The 12,878-nt window shown below is 39.6% G+C and overlaps 1 protein-coding gene across 2 annotated transcripts in view; it reads left to right on the top strand.

Annotated features, from left to right (window-relative positions):
- Nucleotides 1–2,978: 2,978 nt before the first annotated feature.
- Nucleotides 2,979–12,878, top strand: part of SKOR1 (SKI family transcriptional corepressor 1) — a 78,696-nt gene continuing 68,796 nt past the window's right edge. For both annotated transcript variants that reach the window (XM_077473395.1, XM_077473394.1), the window contains exon 1: nucleotides 2,979–3,290. The gene's annotated coding sequence lies outside the window, so the exon portion shown is untranslated. The remainder of the gene's footprint in view (nucleotides 3,291–12,878) is intronic.

The raw sequence follows: 12,878 nt of genomic DNA, 5'->3' as shown, positions 1-12,878 counted from the left end.
CATAGATCTGCAGGATGTTTGTATTTTTTTTTGGGAGGGGGGTGGGATAGATGGATAGATAGATAGATAGATAGATAGATAGATAGATAGATAGATAGATAGATAGATAGATAGATAGATAGATAGATAGATAGATAGATAGATAGATAGATAGATAGATAGATAGATAGATGAAAATACTCGATGGATATACTGTACAAACAAAAGAACAGTTTTAGCTTGAAGAAAGAAAGAAAGAAAGAAAGAAAGAAAGAAAGAAAGAAAGAAAGAAAGAAAGAAAGAAAGAAGGGAGGAAGGAAAGAAATGGAAGGAAAAGAAAGGAAGTAAGGGAGGAATGGAGGAAGAAAGGGAGGAAAGAAAGGAAGGAAGGAAGGGAAGAAAGAAAGAAAGAAAGAAAGAAAGAAAGACAGACAGACAGAGAGGAAAGGAAGGAAGGAAAGAAAGGAAGAAAGGAAGGAAGAAAGGAAAGAAGGAGGGAGGGAAGGAAGGAAGAAAGGGAGTAAAGAAAGAAAGAAGGAAATAAAGGAAGGAAAGAAGGGACGAAAGAAAGAAAGAAAGATGTATACACGATAGAACAGAAACAACATTTAGAAAAAGAAAAAGGACGAATACATGACAAGTATGATTAAAATACTGGATAGAAAAGACAGACATAAATCTCGGTACTTTATGTACACTGATAATATGTGGAGTTAGTAGTAAGTAATACTGAGCTCTGTGCTGGGGGGAGTATTGGGGACTGTGGGGATGGGGGGGGGGGGGTCCTCATTACTGTATGAATGGTTAATGATAAAGGCAAACATGGGGTTATTGTGGCACCTCTCAGGCAATTGCACAAATCCATCAGCAATGACTTTAGGGCGATAGGAGGAAATTATGCATGAATAAAGGGGAGATACTCCAGCCCTGTTTGATTTATATAGAAAAAAAAATCTCTCTATCCATAGATTGATATTGAGGTGTGTAATATTATGTTATAGGGTAATATAGTTTATATAATATATAACATTGGGTGGACTGTTTTCTCATGGCTCCTTTATTTTAAAGAGAATTCACCCAGCTTCCAGCAGTAATGTCCCGGTTGAGCTGGTGAGGCAGACTGGGGATGAGGATGGTGATGAAGGCTGGGGATGGTGGCAAGACAGACTGGGGATGGAGACGACGAGGATGGGAGGGAATGGTGAGGCAGACTGGGGATGAGGATGGTGAGTCAGGGTGAGGGGATGGAGATGATGAGGGAGGCTGAGGATGGAGATGATGAGGCAGGATGGGGATGGAGATGATAGGGCAGGCGGATGAGTATGAGGCAGGCTGGGGATGGAGATGGCAGGGCAGACTGAGGATCGAAATGGCAGGGCAGGCTGGGGATGGGGATGGCAGGGCAAGCTGGGGATGGAGATGATGAATCAGGATGAGCATGGAGATGGCAGGGCAGGATGGGGATGGAGATGATAGGGCAGGGGGATGGAGATGATAGGGCAGGGGGATGGAGATGATGAGGCAGGCTGAGGATGGAGATAGTGAGGCATGCTGAGGATGGAGATGATAAGGCAGGCTGGGGGTGGAGATGGTGAGTCAGGCTGAGGATGGAGATGATGAGGCAGGATGGAGATTTCAAATGGCAGGGCAAGGCTGGGGATGGGGATGATATTAAGGCAGGCTGGGGATGGAGATGGTGAGGCAGGATGGGTAGGGCAGGCGGGTGAGGATGAGGCAGGCTGGGGATGAAGATGGCAGGGCAGGCTGGGGCTGTAGCTGATGAGGCAGTGTGAGGATGGAGATAATATGGCAGGCTGGGGATGGAGAGGACGAGTCAGAGTGAGCATGGAGATGGCAGGGCAGGCTGGGGATGGAAATGGCAGGGCAGGTTGGGGATGGAGATGATAGGGCAGGCTGGGGATGGAGATAAAAGGGAAGGCTGGGTATAGAGATTATGAGGCAGGGTGAGTATTGAGATGATGAGGCAGGTTGAGGATGGAGATAATAGGGCAGGCTGGGGATGGAGATGATGAGTCAGAATGAGGATGGAGATGGCAGGACAGGCTGTGGATGGAGATGACGAGTCAGAGTGAAGATGGAGATGGCAGGGCAAGCTGGGGATGAAAATGGCAGGGCAGACTGGGGATGAAAATTATGAGTCAGAGTGAGTATTGAGATGGCAGGACAGGCTGCGGATGAAGATGGCGGGGCAGGCTGGCGATGAAGATTATGAGTCAGAGTGAGGATGGAGATGGCAGGGCAGGCTGGGGATGAAGATTGCATGGCAGGCTGGGGGTGAAGATTGCAGGGCAGGCTGGGGATGAAGATGGCAGGGCAGGTTGGGGATGGAGATGATGAGTCAGTGTGAGGATGGAGACGGCAGGGCAGGCTGGGAATGAAGATTGCAGGGCAGGCTGGGGATGGAGATGATGAGTCGGAGTGAGGATGGAGATGACAGGGCAGGCTGGGGATGAAGATTGCAGGGCAGGCTGGGGATGAAGATGGCAGAGCAAGCTGGGGATGGAGATGATGAGTCAGAGTGAGGATGGAGATGGCAGGGTAGACTGGGATGAAGATTGCAGGGCAGGCTGGGGATGGAGATGAGTCAGAGTGAGGATGGAGATGACAGGGCAGGCTGGGGATGGAGATGGCAGGGCAGGCCAGGAATGTGCTCTGCTATTTGTATCACTTTGTCGCTCTTTAATCGCTTGTCTTCCTACCTGCCACTCTTAAATATGAAACTCATTTCCCTGATTGTTAAAGTATCTGAGAGATCCTGGGAAATGGATCGAATCCTCTCATGTTTATCCAGCAATTAATTAGTAATAATTATCATCTTCATGATTACACTTTTGTCGCACTGTCGGATTTAAAGGGCCCAGCACAGTAGAGTGCACATAGAAGGGTGCAGCCCCCCTTGTGATGGGAGGGGGAGGGAATGGGGAGGGGAAGCTGATAAACCCCTAACAGGTGAATAATCCCCCCACTTACCTCTCGGATTTGCTGCACTTCTCACTCTCTGGGAGACACAAGCCCACCCTGTGCTGGCTGGACAAGTGGCTGCATGCAAGGGGTTAATGTAAAGATGTCATTGCTAAGTGGAGTCGCCTCCCTATTATTGTAGCTGTCAGTGGATGATTGGGAGTGCTCAGATCTCATCCCAGCACTGTGTGAGCGGACCTGCACCTCATCTGCTGGACTCCCGGGCTCCATGTCCTGCCCGACCCTGAGCCCACAAGAGCGCCATCCATAGGCAGCACCTACCTGGAGACACTGGAGGACGTAGGAGGACCCATCCACACCTCACAAGGGTAAGACACTGGGCGATGGACTTCTATGCCTACAGATTCCATTATTTCCATTATATAAAATGTACATACTATACATTCACATCAGATTATAATCTACATTTTAGACATGCAAACTCCATGCAGATACTGTCCTGGTCAGGACTAGTATTGGAGACCCCAGTGCTGATCTTAGATACACAACCAAAAAAAAGCAAGGCAACTCCAGATATAGTAACATAGGTAGCCAAGCACTGTGCAAAGGAAACAACACATCCTTTTTTTTTATTAACGGTATTTATGTAGCGCTGACAATAAAGGCAGCGCTTTTCATACTGTGCATTCCCATCAGCCTGTCCTCCAGGAGCTTACAATCTAATGCCCCCCAAATACAAACTCATGGTCAACTTACACAGGAGCCAGTTAACCCAGAATCTGTTGGGATGAAATCCAGACAATTACAGGGAGCACATCATACAAACTCCATGCAGATAGTGTTCAAACCGGAGACCCCAGTGCTGATCTTAGATAGACAACCAAAGCAAGACAAGGCAGTTCTGGTCTTTGTGATATATGTGGGTATGTAAGATTGATATACAACCCTTTATATATATATATATATATATATATATATATATATATATATATATATATATATATATATATATATATCTGTGTGTGTGTAGTGCATCGTGACCATTAGATTGTAAGCTATTTGAGGGCAGGAACTGATGTGAATGCACGGTATGTAAAAAAAATAAAAAAGTAAACTAAAAAATCTATCTATCTATCTATATAGATATACAGTATATCTATATCTATCTATCTATCTATATATCTATCTATCTATATATATATATATATATATCGATATATATATATATATATATATATATATATATATATATATATATATATATATATATAATCTCTCTCTCTCTATATATATTTTTTTCTTCCTTTCTTCTTTTTTTGTTATAAACTGCACATTCACATCAGTTCCTGTCATCAAAGAGATTACAATCTAATTGCCATGTGTAGACTATATCGCTCATTAACAATCATGCAAGGTTTGATTTGAAACAAATGAAATTACATATTTAGTTTTGTCCCCACTCCCCATGTTACATCGTTTCCAAAAATCTAAAGGAGCTTGTACAGTGTATGTCTAGCCTGAGGACCCATGCATACATACCAGGGCCAATTAACCTATGGAGCTGCAGCTGCAAACTTCATGCAGATAAGTGTCCTGAGGCTGGCAATACATTATACAATTTTCTTGTGCAATTTTCCTTTAGATTTACCAAAAGCATATAATATGAGGTCAAGGCTAAACACTTTTCAATTGGTATGCAATCAGTCAGGCCCTTGCACTACATAGTTGAAGGTAAATCTAAAGGAAATTGAACAAGAGAATTGTATAATGTATGGCCAATCCTAACTGGGGACCCCAGCACAAGGTAGATGTGCTAGATATCAAGCCAATGTCATCTGCCTTGTGTTCATGGTTGCAGTATTGACTTCAGGACATTTCAGAACGCTTACGCTTTAAATCTAACTGGAATTGAACCAGAAAATTGTATAGTGGGTGACCAAGCTTACCAGAAAATGTTATAGAGGGTGACCAAGCTTACCAGAAAATTGTATAGTGGATGACCAAGCTTACCAAAAAATTGTACAGTGGATGACCAAGCTTACCAGAAAATTGTACAGTGGATGACCAAGCTTACCAGAAAATTGTACAGTGGATGACCAAGCTTACCAGAAAATTGTACAGTGGATGACCAAGCTTAACTGGGGACCCCAGCAGTACTGCAAGGCAGAAGTGCTAAATATCAAGCCACTGTCCTGCCCTGCAGTTCATTGGTTGTAGTACTGACTTTAGAACGCGTCACTCATTTTAGAACGCTTTAAAACGTTTAGACCATTTCCAATGGCGTTGAGTAAAAACGGTGACCCCGGAAAACTTCTCCAGGTGACAATCCAGACGCCCTCCACCATTGTTTTCAGCAGGCAGGAGCCAGTAGCCGTGCGTGCCCATTCTATGTAATTACAATGCAATCTCCTTCATTAGGTGATCTCTTTAGGGTAAGCCGCTTTTATTCCTTTATTCCCTCTTTAGTCTCTCCCTCTCCTGCTCTTGTTGGAATTGGGCAATTGCTATAGTTAAATAAACTAATCTTCTCCGGGATTATCCCCTGTGAAGACTTTGAAAGGACGAAGATCTGGATTTGGAAATGCATAAAAAAAAAAAAAAAGAGAACTCCAAAAAGGATTAAACAGGGAGAGACTTTTTTTTTTAGAACAAAGAAATTAGAAACAAATCGGGCGTTTAATCATCCATTTACTATCTGCATGTAGTAGTGGTCGGAAATACAGGTTTCATTTGAAGTAGGAATAGAGAGCAGACGTTGGAGGTGAAATAGCAGATCTGTATTATATGTATGGCTGAACATGACAGATAAGAGCAATTATGGTTTGTTTGGGCTTGGACGGTGCGAACAAACAGCCTGCGGCTAACAATGTAAGTGCCCTATGTGCAGGGCAATGCTCAGATGCTGCTTGAATAGAACAATTATTCAGATTTTTTCCTCCATTGTCCATGGGGCAGGGAGATCCTGGATGGGGGTTAGTCCACTTCTGGTTGGGGTTAGTCCATAGGACAAGAAACTGGCCACTTAAACCACCTGAGCTTTTTTAAATCAAACAAGAGATGGAGGGGCTGTCTGGTCAACAGAAGGTAACAAGACATGGCTTGTATAGGGAGGAAATAGCTATTTATCATGGAGCAAGCAATAGAAGAGATGATGTTAGTCCAGTCCTGGTTGAGGTTAGTCCACTCCTGGCTGGGGTTAGTCCACAGGAGATTCAATTGACCATTTGGACCACCTGAGCTTTTTAAATCAAACAAGAGATGAGAGCTGTCTGGTCAACTGAAGCTAGCAAGGTAGGGCTTGTATAGGAAAGAAAGAGCTATTTGTCATGGTGTAAGTAATAGAGAAGAGATGTTAGTCCACTCCTGATTGGGGTTAGTCCACTCCTGGCTGGGGTTAGTCCATAGGACAGGAAACTGGCCACTTGGACCACTAAGCTTTTTAAATGAAACAAGAGATGGGGGATGTCTGGTCAACAGAAGGTAACAAGATAGGGCATGTAGGGAGGAAAGGGCAATTTATCGTGGAATACATAATACAGAAGAGCCTATAGTCCATTCCTGGTTGGGGTTAGATCACAGGACAGTAAACTGGCCACTTGGACCACCTGAGCTTTTTAAATCAAACAAGAGATGGGATGGGGCTGTCTGGTCAACAGAAGGTAACAAGATAGGGCTTGTAGGGAGGAAACTGTTATTTATCATGGGGTAAGTAATGCAAAAGAGATGATGTTAGTTCACTCCTGGTTGGGGTTAGTTCTCTCCTGGTTGGGATTAGGTCACTCCTGGTTGGGGTTAGTTCTCTCCTGGTTGGGATTAGGTCACTCCTGGTTGGGGTTAGTTCCCTCCTGGTTGGGGTTAGTTCCCTCCTGGTTGGGATTAGGTCACTCTTGGTTGGGGTTAGTCCATATGACAGTAAACTGGCCACTTGGATCACTGGAGCTTTTTAAATCAAACAAGAGATGGGCGCTGTCTGGTCAACACAAGATAACAAACTAGGGCTTGTAGGGAGGAAAGAGCTGTTAGTCTCGGGGTTAGTCCTTAGGGCAGTACACTTGCCACTGACTTGGACCACATGAGCTTTTTAAATAAAATAAGAGATTGGGGCTGTGTGGTCAACAGTAGGTAACGAGATGGGTCTTGTAGTGAGGAAAGAGCTTTTTATTATGGAGTAAGTAATACAGAGGGGATGATGTGTGAGGCACAGGGAAGGACCCAACTTTTTTAGCTGGAAGAATGGTGCATTTTAGAGGCTGGAAATACCCTACACCAGCCTCTCTCAACCATTCTACCCCAGAGGAACCCCTAAAATTATTTTCAGATCTTGGGGAACCTTACCAAAACCAATTCACCTGGAGGCAAAGGGAAACATTTATTATATATTGTTAGTCAGTAGGAAGGATACATTCCTGTGGTTGTCCGAATGTCACCCTGACCCTTACCAATAGCCAAGGAGATCATTGGTATCATGCTCCTGGTTTTGCCAAGTGGTGTTGGTCCTGGGACTATGCGGGCACCAGCAAATCGGAGGTCAATCAGCCACAGCTCAAGGACCCCCTAGAAACCTCTGGATAACCTCGGTTCGGAATGGCTGCCCTATATAATCTCCTTTGGAATGACCAAAATTCTAAATCCTGAAACAAAAAAAAAAATATGAGGACAAACCTAAACAATTCAATTAAATTTGTATCCAATCAAGAAAGCTCTTGCCCTACATACTTGATGGTAGATCGTACAACCGGATTGTATAGTGCATGGCCAGCATCAAATAGAAGAAAGTCAAGCTCAGACATTGGCCAAACACTATACAATCTCCTTTAGAATGTTCAAAATTCGCAATTACAAAATGAATAAAATATGAGGAAAAACCTAAACAAGCCATTCAATTGGTATCAACTCAAGAAGGCTCTTGCACTACATAGCCCACGCCAGACCTAAAGGATGTTGTGCAATTAAATTGCATAGTGTATGGTCAGCTTCGGGAGTCCAATAGAAGAAGGTCAAGATCAGGCTTTGGTCGAAAAGCACAGTTCAGGGTGAATCAGAAAACAAAGGGGACACAGGGTGCTATTGTCAGCTTAGGATCAGGTATTCCTGAACTTCTCTGCCTGTCTGGTTAATCTAATTAGACACCAATACCCTCCAATGTACAAGAAGTATTTGGTCTTCCTCAGCCTTCTCTTTCTAGACTGATCTAATTATAGGATGTATCTTATCATTTCCTCAGTAGACTTCATAATTATAATCTAAAACACTATCAGAAGAGAAAATTGTTACTTTTAATTTTCTAAGATTAACAATCGGTTTAAAAAAAAATAAAAAATCAGACCAAATTAAATCCAAATGCCATAAAATAAGCATAACCCTAAATTTGTATTATATAATATTTAGATTTATTTGTGTAACTATTGTAAAGCTATACTTTTAGAATTGAGAAGATATCAAATATTTACTTAAACGAAATAAAGCATAGATACATTGTCACAATATAGCTTTATTTTATTTTATTCTATTTTATTTTTTAAGCAGATTACTGTACAGATAAAATAAATAAAAACAAACAAAAAAACAAAGATACATTGTCTACATAGCTTTATTTTATTTATTTATTTTTCTTTGTGTTTTATTATTATTATTTTTTTTTACCAGATTATTTATATTATAACATAATTAAAACAAATATATATTATCTGCATATAGCTTTAATTGTATTTTTGTTTTTTGTGTTTTTTATAATAAGCAGATTACTGTACAGATAAAAGAAAATTGTTTTTAGTTTCTATTTACAATGTTTATTTCCTCCTTTTTTATGATCAGATTGCGGATTCGGTGCCCGGATGTTTTACACACATTTTATTGTTCGCTTTTGATTCACTGTGTTTGTATATTTGTGGCAGTCTCTGGTGCACCATAAGTACTCGGTTCATTTTTTAAACATTTCTTTACTACTTTGACTCATAATTTATTTATCTCCAACCCTGGATGTTCTGGGCATTGGAGAGAGCCGCACAACTGCACTGGGGGGCATTTAATGGGCTTCTAAATCCAGAAAATTGGTATTGGGGCAGCAGCCATATGATCTCCAGAATAAAAATAGAGAAAAATAAAACATAACCACTGACATATAGACCTAACACAGGGCAGATCTAAGTATGCAGGGTGCACATAGAACAGAATATATGGTAGGGGCTGTTTTTTTGGAGCAGGGGGGAACCGTTTGGGAATAAATAACTCAGAAAGTGCGACAATAGAACAGAATTGATTGTAGGGAGGAAATCAAAAAGATAAAAAGCATTTTCAATCATAAAAAAAAAAGGGTTATAGGAAATTGGAGGGTTGGAAACTTGGGGACACAGAATCAGGTCACGACTTAAAAAATAGGCTGCTGCGGGCTGTCAAACAAATCAACGGGTAAATATATAAATATATATATATATATATATTAAAAAAGTAAAAAAATATAAATAAATAAAAAGGCAATAAAACACTATGATAAATATGCGCAATCTTTTTTTTTTTTTTTTTGGCCAGTTGTTTGACTTTGGCCAAGGCGTTTAATTATTTTGGTAAAAAAATAAAATAAAAATAAAAAGGCAATAAAACACTATGATAAATACGCGCATTTTTTTTTTTTTTTTTAACAAAATAATTAAATGCCTTGGCCAAAGTCAAGCCACTGGCCATTAAAATTAGATAATTTCCTGAAACTGAGACAAATATATTTAATAACTGTATCTATAGTCCTTTCTATAAATTATATTTAGTATTCTTCGAAAAATGATTAGTACATGACCTTAAAATAAAACGCAACACTCCAGGATGATTTTTTTTTGTTTGTTTGTTTTCCCTTTGACAAAGTATATACAGTAGACACAAATCCAGAAATTAGCAGATTAAATTAATTCGTATTTGAATTTGAGAAACATTTGTACTAGCTGCAGTCACACATATATATATATATATATATATATATATATATATATATATATATATATATATATATATATATATATATATATATATATATATATATATATATATATATATATATATATATTTTTTTTTTTTATTCTTTTTCTTTCCGTGGCTATTGTATGTTTTATAGATATATGATTCGGGTGAAAGATTCCAGTGTCAATGTCTCTCTCTCAGATAATATTCGGATATTTTGATTATTGTACAGTGTGTCTTCTATGTGATTAGGGAAGTTTTCCAGTGTCAATGTATCCTATTGCAGAAATATCAGTTCAGTAAGCTGAGTATGATCACTGTAGAATTATATATATGTATGTATATATATATATATATATATATATATATATATATATATATATATATATATATATATATATATATATATATATATATATTATATATATATATATAGGTCTATCCTGGTCATTGTACAGTATTGGGGGAAGGATATCAATGTCTGTGTATTTAGTGCAGTGTATGGTCTCAGTGGGTTGTCTATTCCAGAGTTATATTCCAGGAACCGTATAGATAATATCCTGATTATTGTACAGTGTGTATTCCATGAGACTGGTGGAGTTCCCCAGTGTCTGGGTATTAGGTCAGTGGGATCTCAGTGTGTCCCTATGTGATCTCTTCAGAGGGGAAATGTTTGTCCCATGCAATTGAAATAAATAAAGATAAATAGCATGGTTGCATTCTATGAGATTGGGGCGAAGAGCCCAGTGTTGTGTGTGTGTGTAGTGTGATCTCTCTTAAATATTTATCCCTCTTGTAATAAATAAATAGAAACCATTCTGATCATTGTACAGTATTGGGGTGAGGAAGCACAGTGTCTGTGTAGTGTGATCTCTCTTCCATATAATTGTTTATTGTATGAATACAACTACTCTAATCATTGTGTATTGGGTGGAGGAGCCCCATGCCTGTGTATTAGTGCAATGTGATTTCAGTGTGTGTTCTCTCTTCCAAAGGAAACATAATTGTGCCAATTGCAGTAAATAAGTATCCTGATTGTTGTACAGTGTGATCTCCTCCAGAGGATAAATAATTACCTATTCACAAACGAATAAAACAACCCTGATCGTTGTACAGTGTGTGTTCTATGTGATTGGTGTAGAGTTTCCCCAATGTGAGATATTTCCCCAATTACAGTAAATATAATAGTCTTGATTATTGTACAGAGTGAAGGAGTCCAGTGTCTGCATCTCGGTGCAGATCTGCAGAGAATAAATAATTCCCCCTTTTACAGTAATGGATATAACAATCCTGATCATTGTGTGATCGGTGTAGAGTTTTCCGATGTTATCTCTTATTAATATTTCCCCTAATTAGAACAATGCTGATCGTTGCACAGTGTGTGTTCTCTGTGATTGGGGTAAAAGTGTGTACTGTGTATTCAATTGCAATGTGCTCACTTATGGGAGGAGAAATATTCCCCCATTTGCAGTAAAAAAAATATCTATCTATCTATCTATCTATCTATCTATCTATCTATCTATCTATCTATCTATCTATCTATCTATATATATATATATATATATATACAGATATCTATCTATCTATCTATCTATCTATCTATCTATCTATCTATCTATCTATCTATCTATCTATCTATCTATCTATCTATCTGTCTATGTATATATGTATATATATAGATAGATAGATAGATAGATAGATAGATAGATAGATAGATAGATAGATAGATAGATATGGATCTCTATAGATAGATAGATAGATATGGATCTCTATAGATAGATAGATAGATATGGATCTCTATAGATAGATAGATAGATATGGATCTATATATATAAAATGGGGTCGAGTTTTCAGTTCACACATTACATACACCTCGTCCAATCAGGCAGGCCCTTGCACTGTATACTTCTTGGTAGATCTAGATCCTGGTAGATCTAAGGAAATTGTACAGTGGTAATTTTTCCAGTGTGGTCTCTTCCAGGGGAGAAATATTTGCCTCATTTGGAGTAAATAATAAATATCCCGATTTTTGATTGGTTAGTGCAAAGTCTTCCAACGTCTGTGTGTCCCATTGCAAGGTGATCTCTTCAAAATATTCCCATATTTATATAAATATGATAATCCTAATCATTGCACTCTATAAAGATCACTTTATGTGATTTCTTCTAAAGGGGCAATATTTACCCCCTGGGCAATAAATATCAATATTCTGCTCATTGTTATGCCCTGTACACACGGTCGGATTTTCCGATGGGAAAATGTGCGATTGGATCACGTGGTCGGAAAATCTGACTGTGTGTGGGCTCCATCGGACTTTTTCAGTTGGATTTTCCAACGCACAAAGTTTGAGGGCAGGATCTAAAATTTTCTAACAACAAAATCCGATAGCATAAACTCCGATCCTGTGTAGACAATTCTGATGGGCAAAATGCCACCCATGCTCAGAATAAACTAAGAGAGGAAAGCTATTGGCTAGCTGGCCCATTTATAGTCCCAACCTACATGTTTGACACACCTCACAAGTTTCGGCCAAAATCCATCAGAAAAAAATCAGACAGATTTTGTGGTCGGAATGTCCGAAGGTGCGTACAGGGCATAATAGTTACTGCACATGGGGCAATTATAAATATACAATAATACCCCCCCCCCTAAATATAAATACTCTGATCATTATTATATTTACTGCACATGGGGCAATTATAAATATAACTATCCCTAACATTGTTCTTTATGTGATGGGGGGGGGGGGGGGCTGAAAGTTTTTCAGTGGGATCTCCTCTATATAGAGAGGAAGTATTTGCCCTGCGCAGTGAATATAAATACTCTGATCATTATTATTTACTGCTCATGGGGCAATTATTAATACAACTATTGTGTTTTATGTGAATGGGGGGGGGGGGGGGGGGTAACGTTTTCCAGTGTGGTCTCTTTTAGAAGAAGAATAATTGCCCCTCATCCCTGAAGAAGACAGTAAACCTACACTTTCGAAACGTGTTGGATGCTTCATC

This window comes from Lithobates pipiens, unplaced genomic scaffold (assembly GCF_037356315.1).
Source record: "Lithobates pipiens isolate NorthernLeopardFrog02 unplaced genomic scaffold, aLitPip1_a1.2 Scaffold_8, whole genome shotgun sequence".
Taxonomy (NCBI): domain Eukaryota; kingdom Metazoa; phylum Chordata; class Amphibia; order Anura; family Ranidae; genus Lithobates; species Lithobates pipiens.
Note: the sequence above shows the minus strand (reverse complement) of the source record. Positions and strands in the feature narration are given on the sequence as shown.